Raw genomic sequence first — 13,313 nt, 5'->3', positions numbered from 1 at the left:
AAATAAATACACACGGACTAGCCAGGAAGGAGCGGGTAGGCTGCGCTTGCCGCCGAATCACCCTTGATTAATCAGCTGGCAGATTCAGGGTGACTTTTTGTGTACACTCACCCCCACCACCGCTACCACCACCACTACTCCTTCCCCCTATTTGACCCCCACTCCCGCGTTTCCCCAAACTCATGTAAAGTGACAGAACGGAGGCAGCAGGGACAGGGCAATCCAGGCAGATGCCACACAGTCCTGCCTCTGCGACAACTTACTTATCTAACAAAGACGCACAGTTGTACCCAGTAAGGCATTGCACAAAGGCACAGAGAATTACACACGGCAACGCGCCGTGACCAACTACTCCAGCTTGTGGCCTCTTACTTAAGTGACAGGAAGTTCCCGTTTTCAAGACTGCAGTGGAGGCAGAACACATCGCCCGTTGTGGAGACATTCAAGTGAATAAAAACAGCACCATCACTACATGAATGGTGATCAAATGCAGTATTGTTAAGTTGAATTCCAGATGGATGATCATATGGTAGTTCAGCTGCAGCACAATAGCCTCCAACTGGGCCTCCAAAATCTTCATCAGTATAAACAGAGGCTTTGCACACAGCCGGCTGTATCGGCTGATTCCATCACTTTCCACAGCTCTGTGTCCACCTCTCGCTTCCACCTCATCAAACAGTGCTAGAATACACGCCAACCTGCACCAACATCTCCCCCAACCCATACCTTGCCTGCCATCATTAGGGGTGGAGCTGTTCTCTCACCTGTCAGCTCCACTCGACCATGGATCAGTAGAGCCTCAGCTGGACCATGCAGACCCCTGTCACTAACCATGACCCTTCCCTCTCTTCCTGGCTCCCCGTCTCTGCCCCTCACCGCTCTCTGCGCCCCCGTCCGCCTCCCCTGGCCTTCAGGCTCACGCAGCTGCTGTCCCAGCATCCAGTCCGTTTCCCCCACCCCTGCTCCTGCTCCCGCTGCAGTTCAAGCTCTCAGCCTCAACTCTAGACCTAGCCCCCGGCCTCAGCCCCCCCCTGGCCACTGTGCCTCTGTTGCCCCCAGCATGGATGGACCTATCCTCGGGCAAGGTGTGGCCCCATGTGGCACGCCTGTCCGGAATACAGGTTATCATCTCTGATCGCCGCAATAGACTTCTACCCGAATCTGCTGCCCTGAGGGGACAGAGAGATGGAGAAGCAGGGAGAAGAAGAGAGAGAGCGAGAGTAGATTGAGCAAAAGAGGGAGTTGATGAGTGCGGGGAGGAGGAGAATAGAAAAGGAGGAAAGAGTAGCGGTAGGGATAGGGATGGAGTTTTGCCTGGAGGCAGGGATGAGGCAATGAGTACCCCTCAAAAACAAGCTGGCAGTGGGAGACCACCACAGGCACTTCTACAGAAAGAGAACATGGGGGCATTCAGGTGTGTGTCAAACACTAAGCAGCATGCTCTCTGTTCTCTGGTTCAATCTCCACAGCGACATACTTTAGCCACCCCGTGGACATCCCCAGGAAAACTCAAACCAGACAGCTGAACTGATGTTTTGATGGCAGTTTGATTTTATAAAGTCCTCTTTTTTCTTTATTTCTATCCTATTTTTTTGTATTAATCCAGTCAAAATGACCACAACAGGATCTATTTATGTGCTGCATATCACTCCCAGTCCAACAGATTTCATATCTGTTGCTGGACATTGAGAGTAAAACCAAACCATATGCTACCAATTGCCACAAATTACCCTGGATCCAGATTATCAGCACTAAAAAACCTGTTCGAGTTTGAAGCGCCATTAATTCTCCAGCCGTTTTGTGTTGCGAAGAGATTGCCAAGCACTCAGTGAGGGTTGGTTTGTTATCGTGGCTGCAGACATTGTAATCAGGCCTCAATAATCACACTTCCAGAAGCGGAATGTGCCTGGGGCCCGTGCCAACAGGCCCTAATGTGGGGCGCCGCGGGCCGCTAGCCTGCAGACACACAGGGCTGGCAGATGGAGGCTGCCATTAAACACGGACAATCAGAGAACACAATCACTGAGCAATATGTTGTGCACAGAAAGATAGATGCAGTAGAAGATGCAGAGTCTTACTGTAGATTTTGTTTCATTATAGGAATCTGTGTGATCTAGTGGTTGATTGCGTGTGCAAGATTCAACACACAGGTTAAAAGATTTATGTATACCAAGACGAGATTGGAAAGGATGGCAGTCATTCTGACCAGTGTTGGGTAGAGTTACTTTTAAAAGTAACTTGCTACGTTACGAGTATTTTTGTGTTTCCAAAAATTAAAACCCCTCTGCACCTCGTTACTAATGTTGGTTGTATCGTCAGGACAACGTGTAGCCTACTGTACGTCTACATTTCAATGTATTGATTCTACCGTCATTGCAGAGCCTAGTTTATGGCCCATAATCTGTAACTCTGCAGCCTAATAACAGGAATGACAGACGCAATATAACCTTTACAGCTCTTTATTATGCTAACAATCTGACAGCAAACTGGGCAGAGGCATACAGTATTAGGCACAGCTGTTTCAATGAAAACAACACGTTGTCGCCACCAGTGTAGCGGAGCTGTGTTTAGCTGCAGATGCTTCTTCACATTTGAAGTAGAGCTCTTCACAGCTGACAAGCACTTATCCTCCAGGCCCAACTTCACCCATCCCTTTCACCCAAAAATTCAAATTAAGGGGAATATTTCCACGAAGTAAATGCTGTCGTCTCTGCTATCTCGTTAGCTGAGCAAGCTAGCTACGCATGCGCACTGACACAACTGTAGGATTACCTTCCGCTGGTACGCAGCTACCTGCCAAGAAGTAGGAGAAAACAGAAACAGTGCTTTTTCTGTGGCGACAAAAGGGAATTACTATTTACGAAAAAGTAACTGAATAACGGACTACTTGAATTTCAGAAGTAACACGTTACAGTAATGGATTACTTTGTACTCCTAACACTGATTCTGACACAGATTTTAGAGCTGAGCTAACTTGTATGTTGCAGGATGATATTATGGAATTCATGAGATGTTTTTGGTATGTCGGACATTGCAGCGGAGCTTAGCAACATCTTTTACATGAAGCAGGGAAACACATTACTGCAAGCAAAATAAAAAAAAACTTTACATTTGATTTTCACTGCGTCATGTCAGAGAGGAGAGGCCAAAATGTCACCATATTATTTAGTTGATAAAACAATGGATAAGCTGTTTACTGCCATGATACTCAAAGGCTAACATACAAGGGAAGTATGTTGAATCCATTCTAAGTCCAAAACATAAAGTTTTCAGACGAGTAGACCTTAATTATAATCTAATTGTCATTAAAAAACTGACATTGTATACATACAGACATTGTTGGGTTTAAATGACATGACATGCTAGATCAGGGTGTCATCTGCATAGCGTCTGATGGCAAAAGACGGGGAGGCCATTTGTCTGCATTAATTGTGGCAATTAGGGTCAGGGTTCTTTTCTTCCCTGTGTCGTTACTGTGTATGCTTTGCCATTTTCTTTCTGTTCCCTTCCTTTCAGACAGTCTTATATCTCTTCTCAATGTCACAGGACTTCTGGTTCCTGGAGTCTCGGAACATGCCTGTAAGTATTTCCTGTTTCTCTTCCTGATTGGAGAGGTGTTGCTGGCACTGAAGTTGGTGTAAGGGGTGTTAATCCAAGACGCTCTGTACTTAGCAACCTCTGCCATCGTACCATATATGTCACTGTTTATTTATTACATCTGCATGTTAATAGCAGAAACACCACAGTGAAAAACAAAGTGGACATGTCAGTCACAGCACAGGGCCTGGGACCACAGTGGATGTAATGAGGCCACCAGTTAAGTGACACCTGAGTGAACCTGACATTGTACATGTGACAAAGTCACTACTGAACCAGACCATCAGCACTTTCTAATCAGACTTTCAATTTCAAAAATAGCACGTCTGTAAACCGTAAATCTTTCTCCTGGCTTTTGTGTTTCCCTTTCTCTAATTGTCCTGTGTCTCTGGATCGTAAATCTCTCAGGGAAGAGCCATTAGCAAAAATGGCTGGTAGGGAATCTTCCACTGGGACACTGCTGGTACTTTCACACTGAGAGGATGTCCAGATACTGACTCAAAAGACACAAATGTGTGCAGTTGCAGTCCATTCACCAGGGTCTGATGACCGCATGTCTGGCGTGGCAGCCCCTGCTTTTCATGTCAGCAACTAGCCAGCTGGTATTTGGGATTTCTGTGGTTAGAATGGTTTCCTTTCCAGCTCTCAGAAGAATTGAATTTTTGCATAATACACTTCCTGTATGTCATTGTATTTGGTGCTGTATTCCAACCGCTGCAAATAGTTTACAATGTCATCTGTTTCCTGAGCTCATTTCGCTTGATGCAATGTGTCTCAACTCAGTAACACATGACTGACTCAGTACATTGTCGACAAAAACAATGGCATCAAACAAACGAGTGCTGTGCAACAACCCAACCCAAGTCTCTAATGACTAGCAGGTCTTTAATATACATTTTCTTACTATGTAAGCATTGCCATGAGTTGTGTGTTTCATGTGTTTGGGCCTTAACCCAGGGTGACGGCCGGCTCTGGGAAAAACACACGGAAAAGACTTCTCACAATCAAATATCCTGTCTTAAGTGTTTTGGGGGAGTTTGTGTAAATAGGATCCAGTCAGTGCAGCAGCAGAATGATTTCCTGTTACAAGAGAGGCGGTTTGCTGATGGACATCAAGAGGGACACAGCAGGAAATGGCATCATGTAATGCAGTCATGGAAGCAACATGGAAGAAATGGTTGGACGTTTTTTTGCACACACCACATGTGATAAATATGCATGTGGTGGTGATTATCTTTTCTGGGGTGCTTTTTTTCGGCATGTGTCATTTTCTCAAGAGGGGAAGATCATCCACTTTTAAGACATGTCTTAAATTTTCTCATGCCTTTAAAGAGATAAAAGTAATTCCTTTCTATCTCTGAAGTAGACAGTAATATTATCTTTAATATGGTAATTATTGCAGAAAAACCATCTTTAAGACTGTGGCACAAGTGTTGGGAATTTATGACTAATCTATACAAGCGTACCTTATTATTTCTATAAATCATCTTAGAGCTAGGGAACAGAGGTATAAATGACCTTAACCATTTCATTAAATCTAATTAAATTGAATTGACATTAAAAGTCATCATTTCTGCTCTTTTTTTTTCCACAAGTGTAGATTAGATATGAGCCACGCTGGATCTCCTCAGTGTTAAACACATACTGCGTACAGTATTACAGAGTTAATGGGACAGATAATTGACAGTGAACCATAGGAGGTTAATAATAGATGCTTAATTGACTCCTATCAATTTGTTACACTGAACATCGCTGTCTGAAGATCTCATTCATACTGGGAGCAGGCGTATTCCCTGCAATGACCATATTTCTTTTTTATGATCAGAGCTTTTGGGATACTCGAAGAGAATGAAGTGCTGCATCAGCCAGTACAGTGTGAGGAAGACATGAAAGCCTTGTATCACAGTATTGGTCCGGATATAAGAGGACCCTGATTATAAGACAAACCCCCCTTTTCAAGACTAATTTTTTCGAAAAAAGACTTTTGTTTTTATAAACAATTTTATTTGACCTTTTAAATGTTTTAAATTCACAGGGTTTTGAAATCCATACCCGAACAGACTTTCTCTGACCCAGGGAGTACAACAGATTTAAAGTACTGTATCTAATTGAAGCATTCATACAGAGGGGCTACAGCTGAGTTAGTAATGTTAAAATCACAATCTACTGTATTAACTGTTTGAGTACTGTATGCGTACACTGGTGGCCCTGACTTGTTTATAGCCTGTGCATATGAGCAAGTGTTTCCCACCAGGCTTTGAATTTGTCCATCAACAGTGAGGAAGTGAGAGTTTATTTTTTCTGACGCCACTACACAGAATATAGCCGGCCTGACGCCTCGGTGTGAATGGTGAATATGACATGTCAGCTACTGTCCCAGGCCCTCAAGGCCCGCCCCCGCTTTCCGGAAGACCTCCGCTGTTTATACATATCTGGTTCACCTTTTTACTCTTAAACAATTAGCATGCATGCGGAGAGGAAACCCATCCTGTGAGAGCTGGACGCACATCCCAGCCAGTGTAGACAGCTGTCGGACATCACAGACATGTATATTGGCACAAATGCATTAATTTTTGAGACAATTAAGTTGAATCAATTAAATACTCTGTTTTTCCCCCTCTTTTTACCTCTTTAACGCGTTGTAATTTTATGCACCGGAGGCTCATCGACTCATAATCTGAATGGATGTAAATAGTTTGCATTGGAACACAGGGTTGGCAGTGTGCCATGCATCACTCGGAGGACTTAAACAGTTTGAGAGCAGACTGATAGATGAACCTCGCCGGAGATATGTGGCAGGATGGAGAGGGGAAGGTGTTGGAAGGTTGAGAATATTAATCATAGCAATTATTGAAAGTGTTTTTCGCTGACATCATCGTGCAGAGCCATATATCAGCCAGGAGCAGCATGCTTATGACTTAGTGACACCGGCTGAGTGGAGGACATTGAGCAGTAAAAATTAGCAAGTTACACCGAGTGAAAAATGAAGCCATCAGAGAGCCATAAGCAGCCGGCATTTGTTATTCCAACGAATCCGAATCAGGAAGAACGCTTTGTGGGCGTTATTGTTTGCACTGTTTGTGTCTTTACTGCGAAATAAATTCCTGTGAAGAGTAACTTCCATTGTGTTGGTCAGCTGTGTTGTCGTTGTTGCCTAGGAAATAAGTGGGCTACATGGAAGAAGAAACATTTGAGAGGAATTTCGTAGCAACAGGAAACAAATGAAGTAGAGAAACAAATAAATTGATAACGTCAGAGATTAGCAAGCACGTTATCTCAAAGTGCTGGAGAAGTCTGTGTGCAGAGATGTTGGTTTTGTGTCCTGCAGCAGGAAGCAGCAAATACCAGGCTCTTGGATAAGTGTTATAAAGGCCGGACAGGCACATTGGAATTTGTGTGCGTTCTTTTTGAGTCAGCTTTACAGAATAGAATAAAGAACAAAACTATATAAAAGATACACACTTTCTAAGACGTAGACATTGTATGAAACAATAAAAAAAATAGAGGTACTCTTGTCCTATGAAAACTATACACATCTATTATTGCACATGAAAATGTTGCACATCTGTTATTGCACATGACAACTTTGCACATATATTACTGCACATGAAAATGTTGCACATCTGTTATTGCACATGAACATTTTGCACTTATAGTATTGCACATGACAATGTTGCACATATATTATTGCACATGAACATTTTGCACATATATTATTGCACATGACAATGTTGCACATATATTACTGCACATGAAAATGTTGCACATCTGTTATTGCACATGAACATTTTGCACATATATTATTGCACATGACCATTTTGCACATGAATTATTTCACATGAACATTTTGCAGATCTGTTATTTCACATGAACATTTTGCACATATATTATTGTAAATGAAAATTTTACACATATAAAACAATGGCCGCTCTCTTTGGTCAGTGAGCTAAGCCAGCGCCTCCACTCCCACTTTTTTGAGTCAATGCGAATCTAAGCCAGCTGGAGCAGGTAATCGGTTAGCCTAGCTTAGCAGAAAGACTGGAAACTGTGGGAAACAGCCTGAATCCATCGAAATGTAAAATAATTTTTGCAAATTGATAACGTCAAAGATTCACACGCATGTCATCTAAAAATACAAGAGAAGTCTGTGTACATAGATGTTGGTTCTGTCTAGAAGGTCGGAAGAGTCATCCTTAAGTTGAATTTTACAGTCCTCCATGGAATTACAGGGAGGAATTGGATCCCAATTTAGATGCTTTTTTTATTTTGTGCTGTCTATTCTTTCACTGAAGTGATTTTTTTGGTCTCACTTTTGATTCTTTTCTCCCAAACTGGCCAGTATCTTCAAGGAAAGTCACATCTGTGTATTTTATAGTGCATTTATCTTCAGTTGTTTAGGCTTTAAGAAAGATCTTATGACATTGCAATGAAAGACAGTATGTGCCCTTAAAAGAAGTGGAGATTTTTGTCTGCGTCAAAGAACGATTAAAGTGCATGTCATTCTTTTATCTGTCTTTATTCAGCTGTTTGAATGCATTAAAAGAATCGTACGTCTTTTTACGTGACACTTATTTACACAGAGCACTGCTCTTTCGTCATGCTCTGTGTAAGCCTGTGCGTCGCTCTTTCCCTCCTTAAATTAAAGATGTTGTAAACAAACCGCAGCCTCTCCCTCTTTGGAAACTCTCGGGAACATCAGAGGGGTCCCTGGGTCTCTTACGTCTCTCCTGCTGCTCACGGCTGTATCAGCTCCTCCGGGCAACCGCCCAATTGGCTGGGAGTCTGCTGCCCTGACCCTGAACCCTGATACGAGGGGTTAGCCAAGGGCCAGCGCAGGGGCTGAGGGTGGGTGTGGTGGCGGAGGTCAGGATGGGGGTGGTGGTGGAAGGGGGGAGAGACAGCTATTAAACACAACAGAGGAAGGCCCATCAGGATGTGTCTTTTATAGGTGGCTGGTACTTGAAGGCATCAAACCCCACTCCCACAGATGAGAGGCAGGCAGTCCAGCCGGCAGATGAATCCTGTAAGGGTGGAAATGATGGGGTCAGGGTTTTTACAAGGTCAGGACGAGGTTAGTGGAGGGTCAGGGACTCTGTAATCCCTCCTTGCTGTCTGGGACATTGGAAGTCTGTTAACTCCTTCACACCAATACCTTCACACACACAATGGTTCTGAACATGTGAAAAGACAGCTACCATTTAAACAAAAGGTTCTATGTTTTTGGAATATTTGTTTTCTTGTCACGAAACTAAATGAGAAATCACCACTTTCACTATTTACAGTAAATTTGTAACTGAAGTCAACTACAGCTTGTGATTGGTTAGTTTAGAATTAAGCGTGGAAACTGTAGGAAACAGCGAACCTGAATCCATCTGATTGTAAATTCTGCTTCAGAGCACCTCAAAAGCTTTTTAACCAGTTATGTTATGCTTTTAATAGTTCTTTCATTTTACAAAAACCTAAAAACAATGTTGTAATGCTTTATATCAAGGCTCTTGTAATAAGCATTAGTTAAAAGATAATAAGACCTTTATAAGTCCTAGTAAGATGCTTATTAACATTAAATATATGTTAATAAGACTATATAAGTACATAATAAAGGGTTTATTAACCTAAATAAGGGACTGTTCACACTTAAGATCCAGCAGCTGCAAAAAAGCATAATTAACTATTAATAAGTGCATAGTTAATTGCTAAGTACTGTATAATAAAGTATGTATTAATCTTAACAGAGCAACTGTAAAGCTTAGTAAAGGCTTAACAATGGAATAATAAGCAAATAAGACTCAATGAATGACTTTGTCATGCTATTACAAACAATTATGAGAAACTTACAAGGCTTTTATTAACGCTATAAATTGTTTATAAGTTTCTTATAAATGCCTTATAATCTAACAATAAACATGATCTTACTATATTAAATCTTAAAAAGCATCTTAAGCAAGGACTTATAAAGGTCTTATTACCTATTAACTAACGCTTATTACAAGGACCTTAATATAAAGCGTTGCCAATTTTTTTTTCTTTACTTTTACGTATGGTTATATGACACACAATGTCTCTGCTAGTAGTACTTGGCAGGCTGGAAGATTCCGCTCAGAAAAGGTCCTGCACAAAACATCCCCTGTAAAACGGGGGATTTTTGCATTTATGTTTTAAAATTCTGTGGGGGCATACATGTCCCTAAGGCGCACAGTGGCCTTATGATGAAAATAATTTACTACGGACACTTCGGCTACCAAGATGACATGCCTATAGGGCTGCGATAGGAGAGTTTAAGAGATAAGAGACGTTCGGGCACAGTCAGGTTTGATGACAGACAATATGGTACGCTAGTTAGTTTTCTTGCTGGGTGTGGCTCCTGCAGAACCTCCTGCTCAGGCCTCCTTGTTCTTGTATTTGCAGCAAGTTTGCTCTTAATGCTCTTCATTCCTGCACTGCGCTTTCATTTGCAGCATGTTTCTGTTGTTGTATTACTTTTGGTCAATTGTATGTGTTTTGAAATTAGGTAGAAATATTTGATCTTAATGCCTCATCGAGGTAGGACTTGAATCCTAAAGCTTATGACATACTCTGGACAATAGTTTGTACATACTTAAGTTGTACCTACATCGACAAACATGCACGCTCCTACAGCTGAAAATCTGAGTAGATGCATCTTTATCATCGTCATCCCAACCCTCCAGATGACCCCGGCCCTCTTACACCTCCTACCCCGTCACAACCCTCCAACCTCTCCTCCCTAACACCGTCTCATTCCTTGTTTCATTTTCATTACCACCCTCCTGCGGGGACTTGAACTTGTTGCCCTGCCTGAACTGGGGTGACAGCTCACTAAATCACCACCTTTTAGTGGTGCTGCCCCCTTTTTTTATACACTTTAATCACCAGTCTCCAGTAACCAGGAATATTGGGCCCAGTGCATGGAATTCGCCTCATAAAAGGAAAAAGCAGAGGCCGCTGATGTGCTTCTCATGGCAGAATAGTCGCGAGAATTCATCTCGTTCTTCGCTGGGATGGCGGTGGAGGGGGGTTGATGGAGGAGGAGGGGGAGGGGCTCTCTCTTGCTCGAGACAATCCATTGCAAAGGATCAACAGGTTTTGAGCCGTAAACTTGAGGTCATCTCCTATCTGGGCGACAGTTTCTCATCTGGCAGTGGCGGTGCTGATGCTGGTGGGAGGCCTTGGATTTTGTTTGTTATTTATGGTTAGTCACAGGTTTAGAAATGGTTCTGAATGATCGGAGGCTATCTTTCACACCAGGCCTGTCACAGCGCTAAAACGGTTAACCCCCTGTGTACACGCTGTGGCGGGGAAGCGTAGGAAAACAGAGGAAATACAAGGAAAAGTTTTGTTTTAAGAAATCGTTTTGTACTGAATCATTTTTTATAGAAATTCACCTCTTTTTTGAATAAGATTACTCCACAAATCCACTGCTGAATGCTTATTTTTGTCATCCTCCTCCACTTGTCATCAGCATACACAGCACCTGCCTTGATCAATCCCTTTTTCTCAATGCTCATCCGCTCTCTCCTCCTCCTCCTCCTCCTCTTCTCTCTCTCTATTTCATCTCCAACCCAGCATTAATCCTCATCCTCCCTACGGAAGCCCACTTCGTGCAGCGGCGAGGGTATTTAGAGCCAGTGTTGACATTGGACAGCGCGTTAGACAAATATCCCCGACTCAGAAACCACAAGACAAATGGCAGACCCGAGCCCGCTGTGTTCTGGCAGCGAGTTCGCTGGTCTGGCTTAGCTGTGGTCTCTTATTCAGCGCAGGTGACGTCTTACTGCAAGGGGAAAAATGGCCGCTATGGAGGGAAATGTGGGTGCAGAATAAAAAAGAGGGATAGGTGGATAAAAAATAAAAGGAAAGTTCAAGATAGGAATCAAAACCACAATGTTTTACAGTGGAAATATCCTGAAATAACAACAAAAAACTGCTTTAATGCTTAGTCTGTGGTGTAAATTGTGGTGATAATGATTTTTTATCTTCAAATACATGCAAAGAAACTTAAATCAACTGTCTCCAGAGACTACATAAAGGAGGTTTTTTGGCATACCAGCAACTCCCACAGACAGCCAGGTGCTGGCTTTGATTCTGGGTGCACATTACATCATTCCAAGGTGGAAACAAACACACATCCCCACACACAGACAGCACTCACACGCAGACAGGACCCGGTGACTGTGACAAGCTATCTACACACGCTCGACACATTACCACACGCATACACAGACAGCACACGCATACACTCTTCAGAGATATGGGGCCCGTTTTGACAACCGCCAAGTTGACTTGGCGTTGGTCAGGCCGGAGTGATCCAAGAAAAGCAAAGCGGACCCACGAGAGGGCTGGGGCTTTTGTGTTTGTGGAGTGTCACACTTCATCACGAGGGAAACCCGTAACAGGCCCAGGAAGACCTTTGAAGCTATGGGAGGGGTGTGTGGGAATCGCCTCTGTGGCTACCTCTGATGTCAACTCCAATATTCTGATTGCAGGCTATTTCCTGGATTAGGATTGTGTTTGTCGGCTGGGAGGGAAACTGTGTGAGGATTATGTATCAGAGAGGAGACGAGCTAATTATAACATCCCATCAGACAATTTATGGATTAAAAATTGTTTTCACCAAAGTTCACCTAATTTTTATATATTAGCCACTAGCAGCAGAGCCAGAAGTTATCCTTCTAATGTACAGTGATGAGGTAAAATGTTCATGTATATATATTTTAACATATGAAGATGTAAATAGAGGCTTTTAATCAAGAAATACTGTTACATAATATGCTATTAAGGCATTTTAATTCACCATATTCACACGACGACCATTTTCCTCTGATGTCACGCTCAGGGTGGGAAGCTCGAAAGCCGTAATAATGTTTCAGCTTTAGAGTCTACGATTAATAAGCCACTGAAAAGACAATTGATAGTGAAATTCTGGAGGGACATCAGGCTGAATTTCAAAGTAAAAGACGTTTAAGAAGCCTTTAGCTGGCGTCAATCAACAGCTAACATGAGCGTTCAACCACATGCTAGCTATCACTACGTTTGGTATAAAGCAAATGCTAGTTTACATTATGTTAGCTAGAATAAGTCAAATTATGCCCTCACTATTTTATCATGTCATACTACCAAATAGTAACACCAGCTTCCAGCCACCTCCTAGCTTATGTTAATATTAGTGAGCAAGTGCCTGGTAACGTTAGCTTGTTATCAAAAACTGTATGTTAGCTTGAACTATGGACACATTTCCCTCCAGATTTTTACTATGCTTGATTTGTTTCTGTTGCTGTCCAATCTGGGATTAGTGAAACGATAATGATTTGTCAGATTCCCCAAATTTGTATAAGAAACTGGAACAACCTTTCCTATTTCATCATACACTACCAAACGGTAATATCAGCTTTCAGCCACCTCCTAGTTTAGTAAATATTAGCTAGCAAGTGGCTGACTGCTAACGTTAGCTTGTGTGATCATAGCCAAGGTGTTATCAAATTTGTTGTTTTAGCTTGAAATATGGACACATTTCCCTCCAGATTTTCACCTTTCGTTGTTTTTTTCTGTTGCAGATAATTCTGGAATTACTGAAATGATGATTTGTATTTGAAACTGGAACACAACAAAAGTTGCAGCATTTTATCTTCCCACCCCGAGCATAACATCAGAGGAAAATGGCCGCTGCGTCATTATGGTTTGACCATAAAGACAGGTAGGTT

The sequence above is a fragment of the Semicossyphus pulcher genome, unplaced genomic scaffold (genome assembly GCF_022749685.1).
Source record: "Semicossyphus pulcher isolate SPU_LCO1_2020_fin unplaced genomic scaffold, fSemPul1.0.p SCAF_14, whole genome shotgun sequence".
NCBI lineage: Eukaryota > Metazoa > Chordata > Actinopteri > Labriformes > Labridae > Semicossyphus > Semicossyphus pulcher.
The sequence above is the reverse complement of the archived record's forward strand: the minus strand, read 5'-3'. Positions refer to the sequence as shown.